We start from the raw sequence: 9841 nt of genomic DNA on the forward strand, positions 1-9841 counted from the left end.
GAGATTATACCTCTTTGGTGGACTCCACTGCAACGAATGAGCTTCTCAAACATCTTTCTTGGTTAATAATTATGTTAAATATGTCTGTTTGGGAAATTATGGGACATTGTTGAACTATGAAAAAAACTACCACAAAATCCAAATGACCAATATAAATCCACGGAGAAAATGTTAAAAGAAATGTTTACAAAGCATTAGAGAAGCTCCCCAACCAAAATTATTTATACCAACTAAAGTATTGGAGTTCCTCAAGATCACTTCGGATTTTATCTTCAGCTATAAAACATATCATAAGCCTCACTGGAAGCATAGTCCTCATTAGTCTTTATGTCATCTGGAACATGGCAGTCAAAATCAACCAGGGAGTCAACATTCAGAAAGAGTTTGACAAAGCACCAAATACAGAGACTCCATATTCTTTCTTATAATGAACAATGTCAATTTTCTGTCATCAATGTGTGACAATATACACATAGCATTTCCAAACAGGGGGACTACCAGAGTCTCAGTGCTCAGGGATATTTTTTGCCAGGGCCTTGACTTACACATCACTGTACAAGAAGATCTTTCTTGTTCAGCCATTGCAGAGGTTCAGCTGACACTACCTTACTGGAGCCCTTTACTCTAGAACACTGTGTTACTGTCTGGATAACTTAAAGACCCCTGTAGGTGACAAAGCTCCCTTTATCAGATTGAACTCCGGAAACAGACCTCTCAAGAGACAAAGGCAAAGCCAGATTTCTATAGGAAAGGTGAGATTCTTTGCCACCAAGCTGGGGTCTCAGTTTTGTTGAGGATGTGCTCTTGTTAAAACTTTACAAAATGGAAACTTGTAGTGTTTCCGTATGAGAAAGCGAATGAGCTTAAACATGGACCTTGTCTCTGAAATGATTTTTTCATCACTCATCAAACCTCCCTGGGGAGGGGGAAGCACTGTATTTGTTGGTGTTTTATAGATTGAGAACTTGAAGTTTTCCTAAAGTTAAAGTGGTGTGGGCAATCACCCCCGTTTTCAGAATGGAAGGTCCTCAAAGCCCAGCTCACATCAGACCAATCAGAAAGAGCTCAGACAAAGAGAAAAACTTCAGAGTAGGACTGGCCTCAGCGTTTTCCACAAGAGTAAGGAATGCCCATCCAGCGTTCCTCTTCTGAGCCTTTGGAATAAACGTTTCCTCATAGCACAGGGTTTAGAGAATACTGTCTTTGGCAAGGCCGTTAGTACCGTTTAGAAATCAGAGCAGCTGTGATTACCTGCAAGAGACTCTAACAAGACCAGTCTGTTTACATTCCGTCATTGGAGTGGTGTGGAGGGCCTATGAGCTGAGACTCCAGGTATTACTTCCTTCTTCCTTAATCCAGAAACACAGAGCACTACTATGGCTGCGCTCTAGAGTACAGAGTGAAAGACTGCTGGGATCAGCTCATCTATGTAGCTTTTGGGAGGTAGTAACCCTGGATATGCTGAGAACTGTTGGTAGTACAGTTGTTTGGAGATATCCATGTGCCAGTAAGTAAACCCTCACTTAGGTATGCATCAGGAAGCGGAGCCTATGAAGCAATTAGTTCACCAATTATATATATATTCACATGTATATGAGATAATTTCTTTGGTCTGTTGTAAGTAATGTGCCTGGAGTAATTAGACAATAGTTCACATGTCCCCAGATAAAGTAATATAACATGTATTTACTTATGGAGAGGTAATGTAGGAACCAGGCAGGGACTAATATTTAAGAAATGGATAAAGATACTTGTGAAAGAGGATGTGGGGAATGAGATGCTTTGGATATTGGTTGAATTTTAAAAAGTTTCTTTGTAGCCACTTGGCCCACTTTAGTCAAGACATAACTTAAAGAGAAGACTGAAGTTAAAATTTAAATTGAAAGATGTAAGCAAGCAGGGTGGTTTTGCTTCAGCAAATGTAATCAACAAAGCACATGTTGCTATTTAATTCTAGATAATAATGGCTTGGTGTCCATCAAAACTTTTACTATTGTGTGGAGTTGTTTTCCTCCTAGGCCTTCACAAAGGCATTCCATAGACCTGAACTTTTACTGGACAGCCAACCTCCTCTTAAAATTGATCATTTAAGGGCATTCCTTAACACCCTTCACATAAGATCTTAAATATTGTCAAATAGTATCTTTGGCCTGAAAATTATTGATAACAAAAAGTGAGGAAAACACATTGAAATGTTGAAGAAATTTCCCCAAAGGTAAATAGCCCTGAAAAATGGATTCCCACCTCCACAACACTGGGATACTATATACAATATTTGGTTTACATCAAACATCTAAAACAAATGAACAAAATATTTACTCCCTTCTAAGCACTTCTAAGCTACATTTTGTGTGGCACAAAATCATTGTCTAAATGAATTTTAAAATGTAAAATAAGAAAACACTTTGGTTTTGCAGCAAATGTTATTTTTATTCAGTTCTATAGGCTTAAATGGTGAAATACAGAAGTACATTACAGATATGTCAAGATATTAAATGAACAAAATTCTGTAAAGTTTCACTTAATATCTCTTCTGGAAAATATAACTGTGTGATAAAAGATACATATTATTCTGCAAGAAGCCAGACAGTTGTTAGAAGAAAGGAACCTGTTAATAAAGGAGACAATAAAATTCTACAAAATAATTAGAGAAATGATTTTCTTTCTGTCTTTCAAATTTTTGTTTTGTTTTGTTAGTTTTTCAAAACAGGGTTTCTCTGCGTAGCTTCCTTGCCTGTCCTGGAACTAGTTCTTGTAGACCAGGATGGCCTCAAAGTCACAGAGGTCTGCCTGCCTCTGCCTCCTGAGTTCTGGAATTAAAGGTGTGTGCCACCACTGCCTGACTCTGTTTTTCTATTTTTATTATGCCATACCTGAATTTTTTAATCAAAATTCTATGTAAAGTACCCAATTTTCCATTTCTATGTGGTTTGATAAAAGTATAAAAGTATACAAGTGGTTTTCAAGACCTGGGTTTTGAAGGAAAACAAGTGGGTCTCTGAGTCTTGTGCCCTCTTGGCCTCTTTTCATTCTCTTGGATTACCTTATCCAACCTTGATGTGATAGTTTTGTTTTATCTTATTTTATTTCATTTTATTTTATTAAAGAATGAAGGAATGGATAGATGAATGAATGAAGGAAGGAAGGAAGGAATACGAACCTAGCCACTAGGGCAATGGTTAACAGCCGAATTGTCACTTATACCTGCAGGTAGAGGAAAAATCACTTCTCTCCAAAGGAATGGCACTAAGAATATCAACAACTTCAGGGCAGATTTCTTATTCGGAAGTAGTTAGGCAACATAGAATAAACTGAACTCCACAGGGTTTTGTTGTTGTTGTTGTTATTGTTATTGTTATTGTGTGTGTGTGTGTGTGTGTGTTTGTGTGCTTTTACTTGGTTACAGTTTGATGAGGCTGTTGTTGCTGCTGTATTTTATGTTTAGATGATGTATTTTGTTGTCTTTGTTTTGGGGATCTTGTTGAGTTTGAATTCTGTTTTGTTTTTGAGAAAGAACTTAAAATTGAGTGCATAGAGAGGAGGAGAAGATCTGAAAGGACTTGGGAGAGGAGAAGAATATAGTCAAATTATATTTAAATTTAAAAATTGTTTCAAATAACACAAAATAAATGGCAAAGTATCACATTCAGTATTTTATATAATATTTATCTAATAATTAAATTGATTTCTGTAGACAGTATTTGACACTTTTGCACATCTTAAGACACAAGTCACTACTTTTAAGGATAGTTTTAAATTTTCAACCAATCATTTGAATGATATTAATCATATTAGCAGAAAATTCTGGTGGCGTCCAACAAAGCTTTATACTCTTAGCTCAAGCAATGCAGATACTGGAGCAAGTGGGGCGGGGTGTGTTGTCTGAAATGACGGTTTTCAATCTTCCTGATAAGCTGAATCTGGCTACGTCTTTCCTGCTGTTCTCAGGGGTTTAGCTGCCTGGTATTGAGAGTGAATTATCATTCAGTGAGAAAGGCAACTTTTCCTGAGACACTTCTCACAATTTTCTTGTGTGATATTCCTCTAGGAACAAATGAGTCTTATTCCCAAGGCCTAGAAAAGAGTAAAGGGCCAAAAGAAGTTCCAACTGTGGAGGGGCAACACTCTGTTCTCTGTTTTTCCTCTCTTCTGTCCTTCCATTTTCTTCCTTTTTTCCTCTCTTCCTCCTCCGTTTCCTTCCTTCTCTCACAGATTCATGTGTAGAGCACGTGAAACAAGAAGGCACAGGTATGTTTGTGGTGTTCCAAATGTAATACTGGAGTAAAATTAAGAAGCAAGGATCCCAAGGACCCATAGTTTTATCCCTCATAACTAAAATTTAGGTTTCACTATTATGTTCATTATTTCATTCCAAAACCCATGAGAGAAAAGATTCTTGCTTGATTTTAATATTGAACTCTAGTTTTTATTTTACACAATAAAATGTAATCAACTTTCAACTTACTTGTATCTATTCACGCTGGGGAGTAGGTATCTTACTGTAATTTGTGCCCTGATATCTAATATTCTGCATGTTTGTAAAATTTAGCTCCACATTCTCTTAAGGTCAGTGTCCATGAAGGAGCAGCTGAATAGTCAAGTGAACTGACCCAATCCTTTTTTCTGGGGCACTTGATTCTTTTCCCCATCTTAGCCTTCTTTCTTCCCTTTTTAATTTTTTTTTAAAAATTTATTTTTCCATTCAATTGTTTATACTTCCTTCCCTCCTCCCAATCTGCTCTCACTTCCCCACACCCCCTCCTCCCTCTCTCACCCTGATTGAGAGAGGACCAGGAATCCTGCCCAGTGGGAAGTCCAAGGCCCTCCCCTCTACATCCAGATCTAGGGAGCTGTGCATCCATATAGGCTAGGGTCCCAAAAAGCCAGAACATGCCATAAAAACAAATCCCAGGGCCTTTATCAATGGCTTCTCAGTCAGCCCCCATTGTCAGTCACAATCAGAGTCCAGTTTGATCACATGCACATTCAGACCCGGTCCAGCTGGATTTGGTGAGCTGCCTCAGTTGGTGGACCAACCCCTCACGGTCCTGACTTTCTTGCTCATCTTCTCCCTCCTTCTGCTTTTCAACTGGACCTTGGAAGCTCAGTCTGTTGCTCTGTTGAGGATCTCTGTCTCTATCTCCATCCATCGCCGGACAAAGATTCTATGGTGATATTTGAGATAATCATCAGCATGATAGTGGGGCAAGGCCAGTTCAGGCACCCTCTCCTCTGCTGTCCAAGGACCTAACTGTGGACATCCTGTGGACACCTGGGATCCCCTCTAGAGCCAAGTCTCTTGCCAACCCTAAAGTAGATCTTCTTCCCTGTTCCTTTATCTGCCCTTCATCCATCTCCACCCTCCCACTACCCCAAGCTCTTGCCAGACCTTCCCTTCTCCCTTCCCTCTCCTCTTCTCTCCTTCCCCCAAACTCACCCTCAACCCTGCCCCCACCCCCATGCTCATAGCTTTTCCCCTGCAATTTTGTTTGTTTCCATTTTCCAGGAGGATCTCTATATATGGTTTTATTTGGGTTTTCCTTGTTATTTGACTTCTCTGGGCTTGTGAACTATGGGCTTTATGACTTTGGTTTATGGCTAGAGTTCACTAATGAGTGAGTACATACCAAATTCATCTTTTTGGGTCTGGGTTATCTCACTCAGGATAGTGTTTTCTATTTCCATCCATTTGCATGCAAAATTTCAAGATGTCACTGTTTTTTTACCTCTGAGTAAAACTCTAATGTGTATATATTCTAGACTTTCTTTATCCATTCTTCCATTGAGGGGCATCTAGGTTGTTTCCAGGTTCTGGCTATTACAAATAATGCTGCTATGTACACAGTTGAACAAATGCTTCTGTAGTAAATTGGGCATCTCTTGGGTGTGTTCCAAAGAGTGTTATTGCTGGATCCTGAGGTAGGTTGATTCTGAATTTCGTGAGAAACCACCACACTGATTTCCAAAGTCATTGCACAAGTTTGCATTCCCACAAGCAATGAATGAGTGTTCCCCTTACTCCACATCCTCTTTAGCAAAGGCTATCATTGGTGTTTTTGATTTTAGTCATTCTGACAGGTTTAAGATGGTATCTCAAAGTTGTTTTGATTTGCATTTCCCTGATCGCTAAGGGTGTTGAACATGACCTTAAGTGTCTCTTGGCCATTTGGACTTCTTCTGTTGAGAATTCTCTGTTCAGTTCAGTGCCCCATTTTTTAATTGGGTTAGTTAGAATTTTAAAGTCTAGTTTCTTGAGTTCTTTATATATTTTGGAGATTAGACCTTTGTCTGATGTCTGATGTGGGGTTGGTGAAGATCTTCTCCCAATCAGTAGGTTACCTTTTTGTCTTAATGATAGTGTCCTTTGCTTTACAGAAGCTTCTCAGTTTCAGGAGGTTCCATTTATTCATTGTTGCTCTTATTGACTGTGCTGCTGTCTGAGACAGAGATGTACTATGTAGCCTTGGCTGGCCTAGAACTCACTACATAGACCAGGTTATCCTTGATCTCATAGACACCTGCCTTCCTCTGACTTCTGAGTGCTGAGATTAAAGGCATGTACTACTACAACAGGCAAGATTAAGGAACTGAAATGACCAGCTTGTGGTATCAAATCTTGATAAACTTCACTAAAGGGGTATAGTTTACACTGATTAAATGTGGTTATGTAGCAAAAATAAACACTTATCCACATGTATTGTTTCTCTTTTCCTTTAGAAGCAAATTTCAAGGTAAAATTTACTACTGTTTACTATTTTTCAGGCAGTAAGAAAGTTACTAGGAAGTCAGAAAGCTTGTGCTTTCTGCTACCCATAATCTACTGTTTCTTGTCTGATAATTACAACATACACTCTGTTCCTCCAACCTAGTCTTGTTTATCTTCTAAAAACCATCACATTATAGTGATCTACACAGGCATGGAACCTTATATTATTCCATACAGGAGAACATGAATATTAATCACCGTGATATCTCATTTGGTCCTCTCTCTTCTTTCTGTGCGCTTTCTGTAACTAGTTCATTGGGAATTCCTATAAAATTCTGAGGTATAAGTCTGAGGATTCTCTGGTCCCCAAAAACCCTTTACAGTGAACAGTCTGTTGATAGTGGTTCATCATTCTTCCTTACCGACAGCCTGATCACCACCATGTCTACTCCCATTCTTGTCTCAGGGTCCAGTACAATCATTGGCAGCTGGCCAAAGAAACAACTTCATTGCATAGCCAGACTACCCCAATAGAGAGAACTCTGGAATGAAACAAATCAGAGTCCTCTAAGTATACATGCATACAATACCAATATTTGATCAAATTAGTAAACAATCACTGAATTTATTTTAGTGTATCATGATTACTTAATATTGTTTCTTCACAGTTTGAGCAGACATGAAAAATGCATCACTGTTTATAAAAATAGAGATGAATTGAATCCAGTGGGAAACTGCCCACAAAAATTTTAAGAGATGAGAGCCTTGTCAATTTCTAGTTGGCAACGAAGATTACATCACAAATAAATTTAATTAAGTTATTAAATATTTAAGATGGATTTTACATTGTTGCTGAATGAACTTCCTTTTACTATTTGCGTTTCTGTTATAAAGTCTGCACAAGAATCAATATCAAATATAAAACCAAACAATTTAATGTATTCAGCTAAATCAAAACTCCCATTTCCTGTATTCTTCTGAAATTTACATCACTTCAGAACATGGCATCACCATTTATGTGTCCCTCCCGTCAGGAATCACCTAATAAAACACCATTATATGTACACCACAGGCAAAGAGGTCCCACATTGTAAAATATAACTCATTCAGTTCACACACTTGATTTCATCTAAATAATAATTTATAATAATGTTGCTCCATTTACAATGAATGTCAAATTTCTGGTAGAAAGTATAATGGATATTTACTAACCTCATTTTCACACCACACAATATCCACTATAGATGCATTTGTCTTTACGTTACATAAAGAATTGATATTTGCCATTTTAGAAAGACAGTATTAGATACACAATTACCTCCTTTGGTAAAAATGAACGTATCATATTGATGTTTCACAGACCTGAATATATCTACTCAGTATTGTGTCTCCTATGATACAGCACTACATTTGTATTCAAAGACTAATGTAAAGATATTGGGTTACCGAAGATCTAAGTACCAATAAATAACCAAAGACATTAACAAAAAGCTCAAGTATGCTCCTGGGTCATTTTACTTGGCGGCATTAAAGCAGAAGCGAGAACTCCAGCTCATCTGCTTGCATAGGCACTAAAAGTCACATGAGGCAACTTGACCAGGGAGCAAGCAGAGACCATCACTTTGATAAAACATAGAGCTTTTTTCTCTCTTTGAAATGCTCTTCACTCTTTAGAGCTAAAACAGCCACTGTCTCTCTAACTGCAAGACAGCTTTCTGATCCAGCTATTATTCCTTCTCCACTACAGTTTGTGGCCCAAATAACAGACATGTCTCATTGACATCCACCCACTTATTTACAGTCACCCAAACTGAAATTCCACTAAAATGTCTTTTTAACCCATCTATATACTGAACCTCCTGACTTGGTTGAGCAAGAGAGTCCCAGTTCTTCCCAATTCTTGTCCTAGCTCTTGCTCAGTCTATTCTGGCCACTTCCTCATTCATGAATTGGCAGTCTTCATTTATATCCTGACTCCTCTAAATTCATGTCCCATCTCCTCATTACTTACATATCTTCAGTCTGTAGCATTTCCCCCAATTAAGAACTTTTTGAAGATGAGGTAGAATGCACAGTGCCGTTGTGGAGAACCTAGGTTAGGTTCCCAGCACCCACATCAGGGACCTCACAGTCTCCTGTAGCTCCTCCATCTTCAAGGGTTCAGTTTCCCTGTGATCTCCAAGTGCAATTGCACATATGTCAGTCACATAAATTGAGACGAGCATAAACACACAAAAATCATAAATACAAATAATAAATTAATTCTTTTGTTAAAAAAAATAAGAAGAAAAAAAAGCTTTAATGAGGAATTCATGGTGGGGCGCCCACGATGGGGCAGTTGTAGGTGGAAACAAGAGCGGAATGTTGTAAAGCATTGTCTACATGTTTGAAATTGTTAAAGAATTTTTTAAAAGCTATCAAAAAAAGAATGGCATGTCTTTTCTCTTTATTCTCCATATTCAGATGTCTTTTGAGTTCCTGTAAAGACAAAGCAGTAGAAATCTGCATGTAGGAAAGTTTAAGGGGACCTAAATCTACCTTTACAAAGCAATCCTAATTCCTCCTCATGCAAAGAGCCATGATACTATAGATGTCTGTTTTACAACTAAAAAAAAAAAAAAACTGTAGCTAATGTGTCATGTCAGCTTGTCTGCAACATAAACTGGGAACAAAAATATTTTGTTTCCATATTGCTTCCAGAAAAATTGCTAACTTCATACCTAAATTTTGTAGGCAAATAGATGGTACTAGAAAAAAAAATATGCTGAATGAGGTAACCAAGATTCAGAGAGACACACATGGTATGTACTCACTCATAAGTGGCTACTAGACACAAAACAAAGAATAACCAAGCTACAATTCATAATCCCAGAGAAACAAGGTGAAGAGGGTGAAGAGGAGGAGGATTTTAGGAGGGGGACTCATGGAAGGCCTTGAGAATGGAAAATAGTTGAGATCTCCTGGATAAACCATGAGTGGTGGGAGGGTAGAATGGAGGGGATGGAGATGGGAAAAGGAGGGATCCAGATGGCTGAGTTGGGGGAGCAGAGAAAAAGAAAGAGCAATGTAAGAGGTATCTTGATAGAAGGAGTCATTCGGGGGCTAGGGAGGAACCTGGTGTTAAGGAAATTCTCA

This window comes from Myodes glareolus, chromosome 14 (genome assembly GCF_982192425.1).
Source record: "Myodes glareolus chromosome 14, mMyoGla1.1, whole genome shotgun sequence".
Lineage (NCBI taxonomy): Eukaryota > Metazoa > Chordata > Mammalia > Rodentia > Cricetidae > Myodes > Myodes glareolus.